This window comes from Hypanus sabinus, chromosome 30 (genome assembly GCF_030144855.1).
Source record: "Hypanus sabinus isolate sHypSab1 chromosome 30, sHypSab1.hap1, whole genome shotgun sequence".
Taxonomy (NCBI): domain Eukaryota; kingdom Metazoa; phylum Chordata; class Chondrichthyes; order Myliobatiformes; family Dasyatidae; genus Hypanus; species Hypanus sabinus.
Genome location: NC_082735.1, coordinates 36,832,448 through 36,853,603, shown reverse-complemented (window position 1 = coordinate 36,853,603; position 21,156 = coordinate 36,832,448). Strand labels below are relative to the sequence as shown.

Here is a 21,156-nt window from a genome sequence, read left to right as displayed (position 1 = left end):
CCTAATCCGTCCACACACGACCTTGTGCATCTGTCGCAGGCTTTTGTAGTCACCAACTGCAGAACAACAAAAGCAAAAAGACTTTAGCTGAAAGTCAACATAACTGTTCGCAAGGTCTTGCTTCTGTGTTTCTCTGATTTACGTCTGACAATTAGTTGTGAAGCACTTTGTGTGTTCAGGCGGATGTAAAACTGTTATTAAATTGAATGTGTTTTCTTTATGTTGATTGATTTCTCATCCAAAGCACTGGATTAAAATGTTGCTTCACATTTTTATTTGCTGTGGTTAATTTTGTTTTCATTTCAATGTTTTAACAGCAGCTTCGTTGCTCAAAGTGGTTTGTTCTGGCATCCGCAGATGGTTCAGTGTGTTCCTCAGACAGGCAGATCATTTCTTTTTTTCACACAAGCCGTGAACAATTCTGTTGGCAGATCTTGGTCAGTAAGGATGATAATGGCCGCTGCTCTTCACAATGACTCATCCCTGCTGAGGAACCACACTTGGAGTATCGTGGGCAGTTTTGGGCCCCTTATCTGAGAAAGGATGTGCTGGCATTGGAGAGGGTCCTTGAGGCTGAGATACATCCAAGGATGCACCAGGGCCATCAGTGATGTGACCTGGGGTCATCGGGATCCTCGGGTCTTTCAACATCAGACACCGTCTCCCAGGGGACCCAAGCCTGGTTTGATCATGTCCTGGCTTGTGTCCCAGCAGCATTGGTCCATGGGTCACACCGTCTGGAGGCTCGCACAGCAGCCTCTGTGACGGTCCTGATGGCTCTTTTCTTTGCAGACCCCATAATACCAAGGAGAGAGTGTGCTCTGCAGAGTGAGCAGCCAGCACAAGATCTACACCTCACCTCTACTGGCTCACATCGTGCCGCCACCCTTGTCTCAGCTCCTGGTATCTAGTCTTCTGATGCTCAAGTGCTTCCCAAGGAACTGTCGGTCCTACCCTGACCACCTCCTTCAATGTTTCTGCCAGAAGGACCACGTCAGGCCTCAGGGATGAAGATGCGATGAACTTTAATTGCTTGCTAAGATCGATGTTCAGTTGCCAGTCGGACGCTGTGGTGAAAATGAACTGAGGAAGGAAAGTGTTAATGTATGAGGAGTGTTTCATGGCTCTACTCGCTGGAGTTTCAAAGAAAAGGAGAGGAGAGGAATCTCATTGAAACCTATTGAATATTGAAAGGTAGGTTGGACATGGCCAAAATGTTTCCTATATTGCAGGAGTCTAGAACCAGAGGGCTCAGCCTCAGAATAGAAGGACTCCCCTTTACAACAGAGATGAGGAGGAATTTCGTTAGCCTGAGGGTGGTGAATCTGTGGAATTCATTGTCAGCGGCGGATGTCGAGGCCAAGTCATTGGGTATATTTAAAGTGGAGTTTGATAGGTTGATAGTAAGGGTGACAAAGGTTACACAGAGCAGGCAGGAGAATGGTGCTAGGGGGATAATAAATGGTGGAGCACATGCAATGGGCTTAATTTTGTTCCCGTGTCCTGCCAAAGGGTCTCGGTCAAAAACGTCGACTGTATTTTTTTCCATAGTTGCTGCCTGGCCTGCTGAGTTCCTGCAGCCTTTTGTGTGTGTTGCTTGGATTTCCAGCATCTGCAGATTTTCTCCTGTCTGCTCCTTTGTCTTACAGTTTTATAATGTGCTTTAGTGCACTGCTGAAAAATCAAATAAAGCTGTGTGGAAAGGTTGCAAATCATCTGCTGACTCCTGGGCCAAAGGGCAAGCAATCTGCTCAGCTTTCTGTTTCTCATCCTGGGCATCCTGCTACATAGGTGCATTCACCAAGTGGAAACCAGATCAGACATGTCCAATTTGCCCATGTATCACCCAGTGGAACTGTCTGCCCATGTATCACCCAGTGGAACTGTCTGCCCATGTATCACCCAGTGGAACTGTCTGCCTATGTATCACCCAGTGGAACTGTCTGCCCATGTATCACCCAGTGGAACTGTCTGCCCATGTATCACCCAGTGGAACTGTCTGCCTATGTATCACCCAGTGGAACTGTCTGCCCATGTATCACCCAGTGGAACTGTCTGCCCATGTATCACCCAGTAGGTTCTCACCACCATGAGTCAGACATAAATAATTGAATAATGAGAGATCTGACTGACATGTACAATAACAACCTGTATTGCTATACCACCACTGGCAATAAACTGCCTCATGTTGGCTTACAAGACCATCGTTAGTCAAAAACTAACACCACTTAAGGGAGTAATAGGGCAGGAGATCTAAGAAGAGCCTTAAAATAGGGAAGAACAAACTCATTCTAGGGTTTGCCTCAATGACCCAGAGAGCTATGTTGGCTGCAGTCAGAGCCTTGAGCGTTGGCTCTTGGCAGAGTCACCCGTGCCAAACAGCTCAAAGGGCAAAGGCCAGACTAGGAGTGGTCTGCTGGTCCTCCAAGTTTGGGGATTCAGCACAGGACTAACTGGTCAAAAAAATAATTCTTGTGGAAACAGTAATGAAGAGTCCTTCTATACCTGTGTGCGATGGTAGTGAACAGACAGAGACGGAGGCCCCTCGTTGCTGCTCGAAACACCAGTGGCGAAGTGGGCAGTGAGCAAGTAATAAAGTAGGGGAGAGAAGATAAATGAGGGACAGAGGTTTACGAAGTGAAGTAAGCCTCACTTCATGGGGTATGCTTCATGGTCATCAATGCTTGATACGACCCCCAGAAGGTGCATGCTCTCAAATCCTTTTGTTCCCCAGACCTGGAATACCTGGTGCTGCTGTGCAGACCCTACCGGCTGCCTAGGGAGTTCACGGCTGTTATCATCACAGTGGTGTACATTCTGCCGTAGGATGATACTGACGTGGCTCCCAAGGAACTGTACGAGACCATCAACACACTGGAGACTGCACACCCAGAGGCTGCCTTCATCACCTCCAGTGACTTTAATCGAGCGTTGCTGACAAAATCCTCTCCGAAGTTTTGTCAGCACATCCGGGTGAGTACTTGTGGAGAGAACACACCTGACCATTGCTACACTCGCTTCTGCAATGCTTACAGAGCTTTCCCTTGCCCAGCGTTTGGAAAATCAGATAAATCTTTGATCCTGCCTTTGGCAACATGCAGGAAGAAGCTGAAACAAGAGGCGGCCATAGTGAAAACCGTCCGCTGTTGGTCCGACCAATCAGCCTCCATGCTGCTCCATGCTTCGATGACGTCAGCTGAAATGTCTTCCAGGATGAGGATGTCTCCGAGTTCACAGACGGAGTCACGTGCTTCATCCGGAAGTGTGTCAATGATGCTGTCCCCCAGAAGTCGGTCAGGGTCATCCCGAAGCAGAAACCCTGGATTGAAAGTTCCCTTCGAGCAGTACTTACCATGTGACACAGCTTACGCTGCCGGCAATCAGCTCGAGCTCAAGAAAAGCAGCTACAATCTATGCAAAGCTATCAAGTCTGCTAACAACAATAGAAGGACAAGATTGAGTGAAGATTCAGAAGGAACAGCACACGTGACTTGTGGTGAGGGCTGCATACCATCGTAGACTTCAAAGCCAAACGTTATGGTGCTGCCAACATCATGGCCTCTCTCCCAGATGAGCTCAATCGCTTTTACTCTCGGCTCGATGTCGCTGACTCTGAGCCTCCGAGGAAAGCCACCGCTACAACCTGCAACCTGGTCATCTCTGAGGCTGAGGTACGCAGATGTTTCCAACGAGTGGACAGTCGCAAGGCTGTGGGACCGGACAGTGTCCCAGGGTGAGTACTCAGGATGTGAACAGCACAACTGGCAGGTGTGGTTACTGACATTTTTAATCTCTCCCTCTCCCAGTGTAGAGTGCCCTCCTGCTTCAAAAAGATCACGGTAACATGCCTGAACCACTGGCATCCTGTTGCATTCACCTCAATCATAAGCAAATGCTTTGACAGGCTGGTCAAGGACTACATCTGCAGCTTGCTACCACCCACACTGGACCCCCTACATTTCACCTACCGGCACAACCGATTGACAGATGAAGCAATAACCACTGCTCTACACACCGTCCTTACACATCTGGAGAGAAGGATGTTTAAGTGAGAATGTTGTTCTTGGACTACAGTTCAGCATTCAACACCATAATTCCATCCAGGCTCGACAAGAAGCTCAGAAACCTCGGCCTTGACCCTGCCTTGTGCGGCTGGATCCTGGACTTCCTGTCAGATCGCTGGCAGGTGGTAAAAGTGGGCTCCCTCACCTCTGCCCCTCTGACCCTCAACAGAGGTGCCCCTCAGGGCTGTGTCCTAGGCTCCCTCCTTTACTCTCTGTATGCCCATGACAGTGTCGCCACCCACAGCTCCAATCTGTTAATTAAATTTGCCGACAACACTGCAATGATTGGCCTCATCTCAAACAATAACAAGGTGGCCTACAGGGAAGAAGTCATCTCTCTGACACAGTGGTGTCAAGAAAACAACCTCTCCCTCAGCATTGCAAAAACAAAGGAGCTGGTTGTGGATTACAGGAGGAATAGAGACAGGCTAACCCCTATGGACATCAGTGGATCTGGGGTTGAGAGGGTGAACAGCTTTAGGCTCCTTGTTGTCAGCATCACTGAGGACATCATGTGGTCTGTACACACCGGCTGTGTAGTGAAAAAGGCACAACAGCACCTCTTTCACCTTTTGAGGAAGTTTAGTATGGGCCCCCAAATCCTAAGAACTTTCTACAGGGGCACAATTGAGAGCATCCTGACTGGCTGCATCACTGCCTGGTATGGGAACTGTACTTCCCTCAATCGCAGGACTCTGCAGAGAGTGGTGTGGACAGCCCAGTGCATCTGTAGTTGTGAACTTCCCATGATTAAGAACATTTTTTTTTGATTCCGAACAAGAAGGCAGCGGGAGAGCACCTAAGGATTTCCAGCGGGAAGCCATTTTGAGTTCTCGGGGGAGGAGAGAGGCCAGACTGCGCAGGCGCGTGACGTCAGCGTGAACAGTTTAAAAAGAAGGCAGCCATATCCAGTGGGCGGCGGAGTGAGAGGCAGCTGAGTGAAAGGGCTTTGGCTCAACGGGCTTCGGCGGTAACGGGACGAGTTGAGGCAATTATCGATTGCAAAACGGGGTAGTATGTGTGTGAGGCCAGTTTTCTGTGGTCGGTGTCAGATGTGGGAGGTCCTGGAGTCTTCCAGCGTCCCGGACGGCCACATCTGCACCTGGTGCATCGAGATGCAACTCCAGTTAGGGAACTGGAGCTGCAGCTCGATGACCTTCGTCCGGTCAGGGAGAGTGAAGAGGTGACAGAGAGGAGTTACAGACAGGATGTCACCATGGGGCCACGGAGGACAGAGAAATGGGTCACAGTCAGGAGAGGGAAGGGGAAGAGTCAGGTACTAGAGAGTACCCCTGTGGTTGTACCCCTTGACAATAAGTACTCCTGTTTGAGTACTGTTGGGGGGGGGGACAGACTACCTGGGGGAAGCAACAGTGGCCATGCCTCTGGCACAGAGTCTGGCCCTGTGGTTCAGAAGGGTAGGGAAAGGAAGAGGAAGGCAGTAGTGATAGGGGACTCTGTAGTCAGGGGTTCACACAGGTGATTCTGTGGATGCAGGAAAGAAACTCAGATGGTAGTTTGCCTCCCAGGTGCCAGGGTCCGAGATGTTTCTGATCGTGTCCAAGATATCCTGCAGTGGAGGGAGAACAGCCGGAGGTTGTGGTACATATCGATACCAATGACATAGGTAGGAAAAGGGAGGAGGTCCTGAAAGAAGACTACAGGGCGTTAGGAAGGAAGTTGAAAAGCAGGACTGCAAAGGTAGTAATCTCGGGATTACTGCCTGTGCTACGAGTCAGTGAGTATAGGAATAGAATGAGGTGGAGGATAAATGCGTGGCTGAAGGAATGGAGCAGGGGGCAGGGATTCAGATTTCTGGATCATTGGGACCTCTTTTGGGGCTGGTGTGAGCTGTACAAAAAGGACGGGTTGCACTTGAATCCTGGGGGACAATATCATGGCAGGCAGGTTTGATAGAACTGTTGGGGAGGGTTTAAACTAGTTTGGCATGGGGGTGGGAATCAGAATGTGAGTGCAGGGATTAAGGTAGAAGGACAAGGGCATGATGCTAAGAGTTCTGAGTTGATGAGGAAGGACAGGCAGGGATCAGAACATAACTGTAGAACATAAAGGGGTTGAAATGTGTCTATTTCAATGCTAGGAGTGTTAGGAACAAGGAGGATGAACTTGGAGCATGGATAAGTAAGTGGAACTATGATGTTGTGGCCATTACTGAAACTTGGTTGGAGGAAGGGCAGGGTTGGATGATGCAGGTCCTGGGGTTCAGGTGTTTTAAAAGGAATAGGATGGGAGGTAGAAAGGCAGGGGAGTGGCATTGGTGGTCAGGGATGGTATCACGGCTATAGAAAGGGAGGATGCTGCAGAGGGAATGACCACGGAGTCACTCTGGGTGGAAGTCAGAAATAGGAAGGGATCAATCACTGTGCTGGGAGTGGTCTATAGGCCCCCAAATAGCCCTCGAGCAGATTTTGGAATGGTGCAGGAAATACAGGGTAGTAGTTATGGGTGATTTCAACTTCCCTCATATTGACTGGCACCTCCTGAGTGCAAGGGGGATAGATGGGGCTGAATTTGTCAGGTGTGTTCAAGAGGGATTCCTGACACAGTATGTGGACTGGCTGACGAGAGGAGAGGCTATACTGGATCTAGTTCTGGGTAATGAACCTGGTGAGGTGACAGACCTCTTGGTGGGGGAGCATTTTGGTGAGAGTGACCACAACTCCCTTAGCTTCAGCATAGCTATGGAAAAGGAAAAAACCAGACGAAATGGTAAAGTGCTTAACTGGGGAAGGGCTAACTTTGAAGGGATGAGGCAGGAACCAGCGAGAGTAAAATTGGAAACAGATGTTCAAAGGGGAAAGCACAGAAGTAATGTGGGAGAAGTTTAGGGACCATTTGAGCTGGGTTCAGGATAGGTTTGTCCCACTGATGCAAGGAATAAATGGTAGGAAAACCGTGGCTGATGAAACGTGTGAGGCAACTCGTCAAGAGGAAAAAGGAAGCATATGTTAGATATAAGAAGCAGGAAGTAGGAGGGGCTCATGAGAAATATAGGGTAGCCAGGAAGGAGCTAAAGAAAGGACTTAGGAGAGCTCGAAGGGGGCATGAGAAGGCCTTGGCATGTAGGATTGAGGAGAACCCCAAGGTGTTCTATGTGTACGTGAAGAATAGGAGGATGACGAGAATGAAGGTGGGACCGATAAAGGATAAAGAGGGCAACATGTGCCTGGAGGCGGAGGAGGTTGGTGGAGGTCCTAAATGAATACTTTGCTTCAGTATTCACAAGTGAAAAGGATCTTGATCAGGATGAGGTCGAAGTAGAGCGGGCCTGTGTGCTGGACAATGTGGAGATTAAGGAAGAAGTGCTGGATCTTCTTAAAAGCATCAAGATTGATAAATCCCCAGGGCCGGATATGATACACCCCAGGTTGCTGTGGGAATTGAGAGAAGAGATCGCAGGAGCATTAGCTATGATCTTTGAATCCTCTTTGGCTGCAGGGGAAGTGCCAGAGGACTGGAGAATGGCAAATGTAGTTCCCTTGTTTAAAAAAGGTAATAGGAAGAAACCTGGGAACTATAGACCAGTGAGTCTTACGTCGGTGGTATGCAAACTACTGGAAAGGATTCTTAAGGATAGGATCTACGAGCATTTAGAGAAATACAGTCTACTCATGGATAGTTAACATGGCTTTGTGAAGGGAAGATCGTGTCTCACGAGCCTGATTGAGTTTTTTGAAGAGGTAACAAAAGAAACTGATGAGGGTAGGGCAGTGGATGTGGTCTACGTGGACTTTAGCAAAGCATTTGACAAGGTCCCTCCTGAGAGACTCATCCGGAAAGTCTTGAGGCATTGGATAAGTGGAACCTCGGCTGTTTGGATAAAAAAATTGGCTTAAAGGAAGAAAGCAGAGGGTAGTTGTGGAAGGAAAGTATTCTGCCTGGAGGTCGGTGACTAGTGGAGTGCCACAGGGATCTGTCCTGGGACCCCTGCTATTTGTAATTTTTATAAATGACCTGGATGTAGGGGTGGAAGGATGGGTGAGTAAGTTTGCAGATGACACGAAGATTGGAGGAGTTGTGGATGGAGCTGCAGGTTGTTGAAGGTTACAAGAGGATATAGACAGGCTGCAGAGTTGGGTAGATAAAGGGCAGATGGAGTTCAATCCGGACAAGTGTGAGGTGATACATTTTGGAAGGACAAACCAGAAGGCTGAGTACAGGATTAATGGTCAGTTACTTAAGAGTGTGGATGAGCAAAGAGACCTTGGGGTTCAAATCCATGCATCCCTCAAGGTCGCTGCACAGGTTGATAGGGTAGTTAAGAAGGCCTTATGGGATGCTAGGCTTCATAAACAAGGGGATTGGGATCAAGAGTAGGGAGGTCATGTTGCAACTACAAATCTCTGGTGAGACTGCACTCAGAGTATTGTGTTCAATTCTAGTCACCTCATTATAGGAAGGATGTGGAAGCTATGGAGAGGGCACAGAGGAGATATACCAGGATGTTGCCTGGTTTGGAGAACAAGTCATATGAAGCAAGGTTAGAAAAGCGGGGACTTTTCTCTTTGGAGTGTAGAAGAATGGGAGGGGACTTGATAGAGGTCTACAAGATTATGAGAGGCATAGATAGGGTGGATAGTCAGTACCTGTTTCCCAGGGCACCAATAGCAAACACCAGAGGGCATATGTACAAAGTTAAGGGAGGGAAGTTTAGGGGAGACATCAGGGGTAAGTTTTTTACACAGAGGGTTGTGAGTGCCTGGAATGACTTGCCAGGGATGGTGGTGGAGGCTAAAACATTAGGGGTATTTAAGAGCCTCTTGGACAGGCACATGGATGAAAGAAAAATGGAGGGTTATGGGGTAGTGAGGGTTTAGTACTTTTTTTAAGGATTATATGGGTCAGCACAACATAGAGGGCTGAAGGGCCTGTACTGTGCTGTAATGTTCTGTGGTTCTATGGTTCTATTTACAAAGACAGGTGTGTAAAAAGGGTCTGTAGGATCATTGGGGACCCGAGCCACCCCACCCATAATCTCTTCCAGCTGTTACCATCCAGGAAGTGATACCGCAGCATAAAAGCCAGGACCAACAGGCTTCGGGACAGCTTCTTCCACCAAACCATCAGACTGATGAACTCATGCTGATTTGAGTGTATTTCTATGTTACGTTGGCCGTTCTATTTATTATAAATTATTATAAATGACTATGATTGCACATTTAGATGGAGACATAATGTAAAGATTTTTACTCCTCATGTATGTGAAGGATGTAAGAAATAAATTCAATTCAATTCAGGAACGAGTGTCACGGTAGTGTACCAGTTAACACGACACAATTACAGCTCGGGGTGTGGGAGTTCAATTCCGGTGTCCTCTGTAAGTTGTCTCTGTATTCTCCCCCCTACCCCCCATGGAATGTGTGTGGGTTTCCTCCCACAGTCCAATGATGTTCAATGTAGGTTAATTGATCATTGTCAATTGGCCCGTGATTGGATTAGGGTTAAATTGGGTTTGTCGGGGGTTGTTGGGGAGTGTGGCTCGAAGGGCTGGGAGGGTCTATTCTGCACCTTATCTCAAAATAAATAAATAAATTCTGCAGTTTGCGCCTGAGGGTAATGTTGCCAAAGTCCTGACTAATGACTAGGCTGGCAGAGCACTATAGATGGAACATCCAATCAAAACATTCACCCAGTAGGATTTTTAGACAGGATATGCAAACAAGGCAATGAATCAGCTGGAGAGTTTATGCTCAATAGTAAAATAAAAGTATTGGCTCAAGTGATTAGCATATTTTAACAGTGGTGTGTTCATGTTTACTTTAGCAAAATAAAGAACAAATTTGTTCTGAGAAATGCCCTTGGGTAAATCCGTGTCTAACTGCGGAGAAGGTATTCACCGTAGCTGATCAACCATTCACAGCAAACTGATCAAAGGTACTCTTTTATGAAACTGTTTGTGAATGAAGTAAACAGAAATTAGTCTATGTGTGTTGGTTATATACCTACCTCTCTCTTCTCAGTTTTCTAAGTGCCAAGTACTGATGTGAAGATTTTCAACATTCAGAATCAGTAGGCGCACACTGGTCCACACAGGTTTAAATGCAGTCTGTGACAGCTGTGGTGTACTTACTCAGACTCAAAAGTGAATCCCTGAATATAGTCCAGTCCACCAATTCAAAACAGTCCTCTCAGCATTCCTGCATCTCCCTTGTCCATACCTTCTTGGTCCTCAGTATTTGTGCTGTGGACTTCAGTCTCTGTCTATACTCAGGGAGTAGAAGTGCAGACAGGAGATCAGGAATGCTCTGGAAAGCCTTCTCATGGGGATGTTCAACAGCTTTGGTAGAGTTTGAATGTCATAACCACCTACAAAGTTAAATCTTATGACATAGGAGACAGCAGAGCTTGGCTTCCAGATGAGTTCAATGTCTTCTATGGTTGCCTTGACCACCAGAACAAGGAGGGATCCACCGTGCATGCCCAGGTCTCCTGAAGATCCTTTGGTCCCAGTATCTGAAGATGACGTGCAGGCTGACTTCCGGAGAGTGAATCCAAGGAAAGCATCTGGTCTGGACAGAGTACCTGGCCGAGTACTGAAGATGCGTGCTGACCAACTGGCTGGTGTGATCATGGATATCTTCAGCCTTTCGCCCCAGCAGTGTGTGGTACCCACCTGCTTCAAGCAGGCTTCGATTGTACTGGTACTGCCCAAGAAGAGATGTCGTGACCTACTTCAATGACAGTCACCCAGTGGCTCTTACATCCACAATGATGAAGTGTTTGAGAAGATGGTTGAAGCAGGTCAGCTCCTGTTTGAGTAGCAATTTGAATCAGCTCCAAGTTTCTGCTGAAATAATAGGTCTACAGCAGATGCTATCTCATTGGCTTTTCACACAACCCTGGAACATCTGGACAGCAAAGTTGCATACATCAGGATGCTCTTTATTGATTACAGCTCAGCATTTAACACCATAATTCCCTCAAACTAATCAGTAAACTTCAACATCAGGGCTTCAATACCCCCTTGTGCAATTACATCCTGGATTTCCTCACTTGCAGACTCCAGTCAGTTGGATTAGCAAAAACATCTCCTCCACAATCACCATCGGCACAGGAGCACTGCAGAGATGTGTGCTTAGCCCCCTGCTCTACTCACTTTACAACTGTGACTGTGTGGCTAAGCACCAGCTCCAACACCGTGTTCAGTTTTGCTGATGACCCCCCTGTTGTGGGTGGTGATGAATCTGCATACAGGAGGGAGAATGAACGTTTGGCTGAGTGGTGTCATAACAACAACCTCTCACTCCATGTCAATAAGACCAAGGGACTGATTGTAGTCTTCAGGAGAGTGAAACCAAAGGTCCACGAGCCAGGACTCAACGGGGGATCAGATGTGATGAGGGTCAGTAACTTTAAATTCCTGGATGACTCTATCTTAGAGGACCTGTTCTCGATCCATCATATAAATATAATTGTAAGGAAAGCATGACAGTGCCTGTACTTCCTCAGGAGTCTGTGGAGATTCGGCATGTCATCAAAAGCCTTGGCAACTTCTATAGATGTGTGGTGGAAAGTGTGCTGACTGGTTGTATTAGGGCTGGTATGGGAACACCAATGCCTTTAAGTGGAAACGTCCTACAAAAGGTAATGGATTTGGTCCAGTATATCACAGGTAAAACCCTTTCAACCATTGAGCACATCTGTGAGGGAAATTGCCATAGAAGAGCAGCATCCATACTCAAAGATCCTCAGCACCCAGGCCATGCACTTCTCTTACTGCTGCCATCAGGTAGGAGGTACAAGAGCCTCAGGACCTGCACCACCAGGTTCAAGAACTGTTACTACCCCTTAACCATCAAGCTCTTGATCAGAAGGGCTAACTACACTCATTCCTCTTGTGGTATTCCCACCATTGTGTCTGTGCGACTACATATCAATGAAATAAAAGCACGCACACGGGACTTGACTTTAACTAACGTATTCATATTGCAGTGAGAGAGAGAGATCACTGCTCATGCATAGACAATGTGCATAGATAAGTTCTCAGTCCATACGTAGTGCAAAGTGGAGTGATTGCTCTAAAAGAAATAGACCCATACATTACACTTCATCCCCCTTTAGATTAATGTATCATAAAACTGTATACATACAGATCAATCACTGCCCTTTCACTAACCATATTCAAATAAGCAGGCTTTCCAGAAAGCAGTCCGTAACTAACTTCACAGTTCTAAAGGTTCAGTCTTCAGGGTGGCTCTCTGTTTCCTCCAGGATAGCACCTCTGGACCTGTGGAGTGGCATCAGGTTTGGCAGCTGTCTTGTCAAAGAGAACGTTCTCACTTGCTTGGGTCAGGTGGCTGTCATGTGTCCATTTTGTTGGATGCGATCGACCCAGGTGTGTTCTTTGTTTGAGCATTTGGTCCACATGATGTGTCCAACATCCACTGTGTACATCAGTGGTCCAGTTCTTGTAGCTATCCTGTCGGGAGTCCACTCGGTAATTTTGTGCCAGATAAGGTAATTATCCTTGCATAGACTTTTGACAATATACCACTATTCTTTGTTTCTCTTTGTATTTCAGAATTTGCTAGCAGCATATGGTTTACCAGTGCTGTGTGGAACATTGTTGGGTCACAGTATGAAGACGTCTTCCTCAGTTGCCAACAGCAGAAGGTGTGACGAGCCATCGACATTGTTATGTTGTTTGGCACCCTTGAACTCCATGTCATAAGAGTGGGCACCTAGTAAAAGTGCCAATGTAGTGAGCGGGTTACAGACATCACTGGAATTCCCTTCCTGGCATCGAAAATGGACACAAGGGGCTGGTGGTCTGTCACTAGCATAAAATTTTGTCCATAGAGGTAGGGTGGCACTTCTTTATTCCCCACACTAGACTGAGGGCCTTTCGGCTGATCTGTGTTTAGTTGTGTTCTGCACTCATCAATGATCTTGAAGCAAATGCAATCAGGCGTTCAGATCCATCTGTCATAGTGTGTGATAGAAAGACACCAGTGTCATAAGAGGACACATTGAACACCAGCCTGATGACTGGAATGGGTCATAATGGGTGAGCATTTCATCTGATGTTGTTAGTCTCTTTATTTCCTTGAATGCTCTTTCACATCTTTCTGACCATCTCATCTTTAATGCCAATTTGTTGTATCTGTACATCTACATATCAATTAAATAAGAGCACGCAAGCGGCTGATGGTTTTAACTAGTGTATTCACATTGCAGTGAGAGAGAGAGAGAGAGATCGATGCACAAGCATAGAGAACAGATCAATGCACATAGGTCAGTTATCAGCCACAACCGATAATCTCACTTTAAGGACTCTTTATCCTGTTATTTCATTCTCTCATTATTTATTGCTATTTATTTATATTTGCATTTGCACAGTTTGTGTTCATTGAATATTGATCCTGCTTATAGGTACTGCTCTAAAGATTTGCTGAGTATGCTTGCAGAAAAAGAATTTCTGGGTTGTATGTGGTGATGTGTATATAATATTAAATTTTACTTTAAACTTTGTGCTTTGATGGTGGTGTAATGGTGGTCCAACGTGTTGGTTCCTCCAGAACACAAGTGATATGTTGGTGATAATTATTTAAAGATTTTTTCAAGCTGGCCTGTTTAAAATCTGCCAAAATGTTGGGAGAAGTATGAGGTTACAAAAGCAATGCCATTCAATGTTAAACGGAGGCACTACCTGTTGTGTCAAGTGGACAAGTGTCTCCGGGAAATTCTCCTGGTGTCTGGGGCCAATATTCATCCCTCAGCCAAGCTTGCTAAATCTGCCGTGATGATGATAATGATAATTCTTCTAACTTCAATATTTTCAGCATCACCAGAAAAGTCAGCACCAATTGGGCAAATGTAATTGCTCTCGAGAAAGAGTTGTTGAGCTGCCATCATGACTGACTTATGAAGGTATCCCACAATGCTACTGGGCAGGGCGCTCCAGGATTCAGACTCAGCAACACTGAAGGACACATGATAGGCTGTTTGATTTGGAGGGGGTCCTGCTTTGTGCTGTTTGGCTCTGGATGGTGTGGAGTGTTTTGGTGTTGTAGTCATTCTGACAGCAGAGAGTTTTCCGTCACAATGCTGATTTTACCCTGTGGATGGTAGGAAGGGCCTGGCCATCTTGAGGTTCAGTACTGTGCAAAAGTCTTAGGCACACTTATATATATATATATATATATATATATATATATATATATATAGCCAAGGTGCCTAAGACTTTTGTGCAGTCCTGTATTTGTCAAAGTGGAGCAGAGAGAGAATTTGTAAATCTGGTGGGAGCAAAGAATGTTGGGAATGGTGAAGGGAGGTGCTGTGGGAAGGGTGTGGGACAAATGGTAGAGAAGGAGTGCCAGGGATGGGGGTGTGCTGTGAGTACAGACAAGGTCATTTGGTTCCAAACAATTAGTTTATTGATCATTTCCAGATGTTTCTCTGGTACTTCCCACTCCCTCCCCTCCCCCTTTCTCTTTTCCCAACAATGATTCCCCTCTCCCTCCCCCCTTCCCACTGTCAGTCCATGATACAGACCCACATCAGAATCAGGTTTACCATCACTCATATATGTCATGAAATTTGTTTTTTTTATATGGCAGCAGTAGATTGCCATACATTAAGTTACTACAGTACTGTGCAAAAGTCTTTGGTACACTAGCAGTACAAATGTGCCTAAGACTTTTGCACAGTTCAATGACCGTATAAAACTACAAGCAGGTAACGGAATGTTATACTGGAAAGAAAATAACAATTACATAGTCTAATCCAACAGGGCCATTTGACTATGAAAGCAAAGACAACCTCAATTTTCTGAAAAACAATCCCCCATCCCCTGCTCTCTGCCCTCCAAAAATACAGCACAACATCAGAACATCCTCTGCACCTCTTTAAGTTAATCATTAAGGACCTCTGTCACCCAGGCCAAGCCTTATTCTTATCGCTACCATCAAGGAGAAGGTTCAGGAGTCTGAAGCCATGCACTCAACAAATCATTGATAAAAATCATGAAGAGTAGGGGTCCCAGAACAGATCCCTGAGGCACACCAGTGGTCATGGACCTCCATGCAGAATATGACCCGTCCACAACCACTCTGTGCCCTCTGTGGGCAAACCAGTTCTGGATCCACAAAGCAATGCCCCTTGGATCCCATGCCACTTTACTTTCTCAGTCAGCCTTGCATGGGGTACCTTATCAAATGCCTTGCTGAAATCCATATACACTACATCTACTGCTCTTCCTTCATCAATATGTTTAATCACATCCTCAAAAAGTTCAATCAGGTTCATAAGACATGACCTGCCTTTCACAAAGCCATGCTGGCTATTCCTAATCATATTTTGCCTCTCCAAATGTTCATAAATCCTGCCTCTCAGGATCTTCTTCATCAACTTACCAACAACTGAAGTAAGACTCACTGGTCTATAGTTTCCTGGGCTATCTCTACTCCCTTTCTTGAATAATGGAACAACATCTGCAACCCTCCAATCCTCCAGAACCTCTCCCATTCCCATTGATGATGCAAAGATCATTGCTGGAGGCTCAGCAGTCTCCTCCTTCACCTCCCACAGTAGCCTGGGGTACATCTTGTCCAGTCCCAGTGACTTATCCAATTTGATGCTTTCCAAAAGCTCCAGCACATCCTCTTTCTTAATATCTACATGCTCAAGCTTTTCAGTCCACTGTAAGTCATCCCTACAATTGCCAAGGTCCTTTTCTGTAGTGAATACTGAAGCGAAGTACTCATTGAGGACCTCTGCTATCTCCTACGGTTCCATACACACTTTTCCACTGTCTCAATTCAGTGGTCCTACTCTCTCACGTCTTATCCTCTTGCTCTTAACATATTTGTAGAATGCCTTGGGGCTTTCCTTAATCCTGTCCACCTGTCTCATGGCCCCTTCTGGCTCTTCTAATTTCTTTCTTAAACTCCTTCCTGCTCGCCTTATAATTTTCTAGATCTCTATCATTACCTAGTTTTTTGAACCTTTCATAAGCTCTACTTTTCTTCTTGACTAGGTTTACAACAACCTTTGTACACCATGGTTCCTGTACCCTACCATCCTTCCCCTGTCTCATTGGAATGTACCTATGCAGAACTCCACACAAATATCCCCTGAACATTTGCCACATTTCTTCCATACATTTCCCTGAGAATATCTGTTCCCAATTTATGTTTCCAAGTTCCTGCCTGACAGCCTCATATTTCCCCTTACTCCAATTAAACATTTTCCTAACTCGTCTGTTCCCATCCCTCGCCAATGCTATGGTAAAGGAGATAGAATTGTGATCACCATCTCAAAAATGCTCTCCAACTGAGAGATCTGACACCTGACCAGGTTCATTTCCCAATATCAGATCAAATACAGCCTCTCCTCTTGTAGGCTTATCTACATATTGTGCCAAGAAACCTTCCTGAACACACCTAACAAACTCCACCCCCTCTAAACCCCTTGCTCTAGGCAGATGCCAATTGATATTTGGGAAATTAAAATCTCCCATCATGACAACCCTGTTATTATTACACCTTTCCAGACTCTGTCTTTGCTTCATTGTTTTCTCAGCATTGTGGATCGGCCTTTTTCTGAGTCACTGAACTAGCAGAGTTACTCTGTGTTCTGGATGACTCAGCACACCCGCAGTTTGTCATAGACTAACATTTGAGAAACCAGGCTTGTTACCCAAACTTTGTATAATCTACTGAGCATATGTACAAAATTAAGGGAGGGAAGTTTAGGGGAGACATTAGGGGTAAGTTTTTTTACACAGAGGTTTGTGAGTGCCTGGAATGACTTGCAAGGGATGGTGGTGGAGGCTAAAACATTCGGGGTATTTAAGAGCCTCTTGGACAGGCACATGGATGAAAGAAAAATGGAGGGTTATGGGGTAGTGTGGGTTTAGTACTTTTTAAAAGGATTATATGGGTCAGCACAACATGGAGGGCTGAAGGGCCTGTACTGTGCTGTAATGTCTATGTTCTATGGTTCTATGATTCTGACATCAACGGAGGTCAGAACAAAAGTTGTCCATCCACATTCGGCAAGAATATCTAAGAAAAGGGAGGGAAGAAAATGTATAAAGTTCCTTGCATTTATATTACAAGTTGCCTCAGAATTGTTCAAGTTGCTTTGCATACAATGCATTACATTGACATACAACCGTCTTTGAGGTCTGATGAGTTTGAGTTTTTCATTAAGAGTAAAAGTCATGCAGGACACCAGCGAACTCGCCTCCTTTGGAGCAACTCAGGACTTTCAGTGTTCACTTTGTTGGACAGGGCCTCAGTCTAACTTGAAGGAGGAAATGTCAGAGTCAAAGCAACTCACAGAAAATGCTGGGGGAACTCAGCAGGCCAGGCAGCATCTATGGAAAAGAGTACAGTCGATGTTTTGGGCTGAAACCCTTCTTCAGGATTTGAAACAAGTGACCCTTCATCGGGACTGGTGAAGGGTGTCAGCCAGAAATGTCGACTGTTCACTCCTTTCCATCGGTGCTGCCTGGCTTGCTGAGTTCCTCCGGCAATTTGTGTGTGTTGCTTTGGTTTTCCAACATCTGTAGATTTTCCCTTGCATGTGAATGTCAGATTCAAGATTGTTTAATGTCAATTCCTGTGTGCAAATGTAAGGAGAATAAAATAATAATTACTCTGGATTAGATTCAGCACAAAAACCCACACACAAGGTAAATAATATATTAATAATAATAAAACATGTAATAAATATCAATACATTGTATAAAGCACACCAGGCTGTACATAAGGTGACTAATGGGAAATAATAAAGTAGTGGTGGAGGTGTTGATCAGCCTGACTGCCTGGGGAAAGTAACTGTTTTTGAGTCTGGTGGTTCTGGCATGGATGTTACGTAGCCTCCTCCCTCATGGGAGTGGGACAAACATGAGCAGGATGTGTGGGATCCTGCTGGATTTTGCTGGCCCTTTTATATAAATAAATTATATATATAAATAAATAAATAAATATGTGTGTCCTTGAAGGCTGATAAGCTGGTAATTAAACAGCTCACACTCAAAAGCACACACACAGCCAGACCAGTCTTTTATACAAATTGTTTCTTTATTCCCTTCATCAGCAGTTACTGATGGAAATCAAATTTGAAAACAGTGAGAAAGCGAATTTAAATCCAACAACAATCTTTACAGATCTACAAATGATCCATTGAGTGTAATTTCATTAATTTTTACCTGATCTGTAATTCTTGAATTTCATAACACTCTTGACTATTGCTCCCTCTATGGCATATGTCCACCTGCACTGTTCTCCAGTTTACTATATCAATGCAGAATTAGCAATGCTGTTCTGTTAGCTGTGCAAAGTGTGATTCCTGAAAAAATTAAGCTGTTCCTGCGATAATCATATTTTCCCTTCAGACAGGGACTTAATTCCCTGCAACTCACACCACCACTGTCCATGCATCTCTGTTTTCTATGGGCCTGTGATTTATTGAACAAAATGGGAGAACATATGAAACTTCCAGCTCTTTGGATTCCTTTGGTTGAGTTTGTGCAAGGTACCACATCACTAGCAGATGCATGATTGTTACTCCTCGGGACATAATTTGCAAGAGCATGCTTCAGAAATCAGAGGAAAGTTGGCAGTGCAGGATAGACTTCCAACCCAAAGCTCTCGTGAAATGGCACTCTTTTAAGCCCCTCCAGCCCTGTCCTACTCAAAGCATTCTGCACCCCTCCAATTCTGTCCTTTTCCCCATTCTGGAACTTAACTCTTCCACTATTGGTAACTTTGTTTCTAACTTAAAAACTGTAAACTCTAGAATTCCATAATGCCTTTCTATGTATCACTTAGCTTTTAAAGGTCTCTTTAAACCACTTTTTAATAAAATAGATGTCCAACGGTTTCAATATTCCATATTTGGTCCCATGTGAACTACAAATTTGTTTGTTGCAATCTTAGTCCTTTGAAAAGCACTGTACAATGCAATTAATTTCCTCCAAGCCCGGCTGTGAAAGGAGGAGGGTTGGGCACGAGGCCAGCAACCCTATTTTGTAAAAACCCAGAGCTTACAGAAATGCCAACGGTTGCTCCAAAGACCTCGTCTCTGGGAGGGGAAGGATAGACAAAGATGGCTACACCCGAGGACAACATCAAAAGTTCGAAGTTTAAAGTACATTTATTATCAAAGTATGTTTACATTATACAACCTTGAGATTCATCTCTTTACAAGCAACCACAAAACACGAAACCCAAAAGAATCCATTAAAAACATCCTACAAACTTCAATTGTGCAGAGAGAGAGAGAGAGAGAGGAAAACAATAAAAGCAAGCGACAGTATCCAGAATGAAAGTGAGTCCAAAGACACGAAGCCTGGAGCAGGCCCACAGTTTCAGCCTCAGTTCATCACGTAGCAGAACAAAACATCGCGGAGCTCGCAGACACGAAGCTCAGGGCAGCCGGAGCAGGCCCAAAGCCTCAGCCTTAGTTTAGTAAAGAACAGTCCTGAAAGACTGACCCAGGGCAGAGGGCTCTGGCAAGCTTCTGTTAGCGGCCTACCGTCCAGTAGGGGTAAAGATACAACTGTTGTTAACTCATTGCTGGGAGGGTGGCCTTAGAATAATTCATTCAAATTTTTTTTATACTCCGAGTTCCTGCCCTTACCCTGTCACCTGGCAATGACTGGGACATGCTCCCTTTTCTCCACGAGATCTTAATGAACTAAAATTTAAAGCATTCAATATTAGATTTTGTCTCCTTTTGTTTGATGTTTTACTTTCTGAACAATATTAACCTCATTTTTAAGACTTACTGCAGCTTGGTAATTGCAGTACAGGAATCATATCTCGAACAACGAATCAGGAATGGTGAGTTTGAATCCTGTTATATGAGCTGGTGGAAGTTTAATCTGGAATTACAAGTTAGTATCAGTATTAGGAAGTGTAAAATAACTACACTGTCATTAAAGCCAGTCTGGTTCACTAATGTCCTTTAGGGAAGGAAATTTGTCATAGAAAAGTACAGCTCAGTCCACACTGACTCATTTAACCTGCCTACTCCCATTGACCAGCACCGGGACCACAGCCCTCCACATGTTTCCCATCCATGCACCTATCCAAACTTCTCTTAAAACATTGGAAGTTGAGCACACTTGCACCACTTGCGCTGGCAGTTCATTCCACACTGTCACCACCCTCTGAGTGAAGAAGTTTCACCCCATGTGCCCCTTATACTTTTCACCTTTCACCCTTAACCCATGACCTCTATTTGTAGTACCTCAGTGGAAAAGCTTGCTTGCATTTACCCTATCTATACCCCTCAGAATTTTGTATATCTTTATCAAATCTCCCCTCAATCTTCCATGTTCCAAGGAATAAAATCCAAACCTATTCAAACTTTCCATCTAATGCAAATCATTCAGACTCCGCAACCTCCTTGTAGATTTTCACTGTACTCTTCCCATCCATACCTACTGTTGATTATTGTTGTTGACTCCACTAAATATGTAAAACCATGGGCAATCAGGGATGGATACTGTACATGGCCACCTTTGATATTGTAATCCTCATCCTGTGAATAAATTATCCCAAAAATGTAGAATAAAATGGAGTCCTGCTGAAGGGTTTCGGCCCAAAACATCGACTGGACACCATTCCTAGATGCTGCCTGGCCTGCCGAGTTCCTCGAGCATGTTGTGTGCGTTGTTGGAATATAATTCTATTAGAATAGTGACAGACTGTTTCTCATAAATGAATTAAAAGTCATTCAAAGTCCTGCATTGCAAGAATGTGGCTCCGTGGGAAGAGAGTCCCGTCTCTAAAGATTCTGTGGAATTAATGCTTTTCTCTTGAATTTTCCTCATTGTTCTTGTTGATAAGCTGCTAGGTTTTGCATATCAAGGAAGTACCTGAACAAAGACTCAATTGTTTCTTCTACCTAATACCAACTCAGACATCATCTATTTTTCACCTAAACCCCATTTAAAATAGCAAGTTGTTCTTATGTACTTTGGTTATCAATACACGTGCTTTATCCCTGTCCTGCCTCCCCCATCCCACCACCACACCTATCCCTTTCAGTACTGCAGTTAAAACCGTAGCTCAGTAACCAGACCAAGGAAAATAGCCCAGTGATATTCCTTCCC

General features: G+C 45.0%; 1 long non-coding RNA gene across 1 annotated transcript in view; it reads left to right on the top strand.

The window, feature by feature from the left end:
- LOC132383573 (uncharacterized) overlaps positions 1 to 21,156 on the top strand; it is a 161,340-nt gene that overhangs the window by 132,452 nt on the left and 7,732 nt on the right. Inside the window, exon 7 of the long non-coding RNA XR_009508727.1 lies at positions 12,607 to 12,886. This is a non-coding gene — a long non-coding RNA (uncharacterized LOC132383573). The remainder of the gene's footprint in view (positions 1 to 12,606; positions 12,887 to 21,156) is intronic.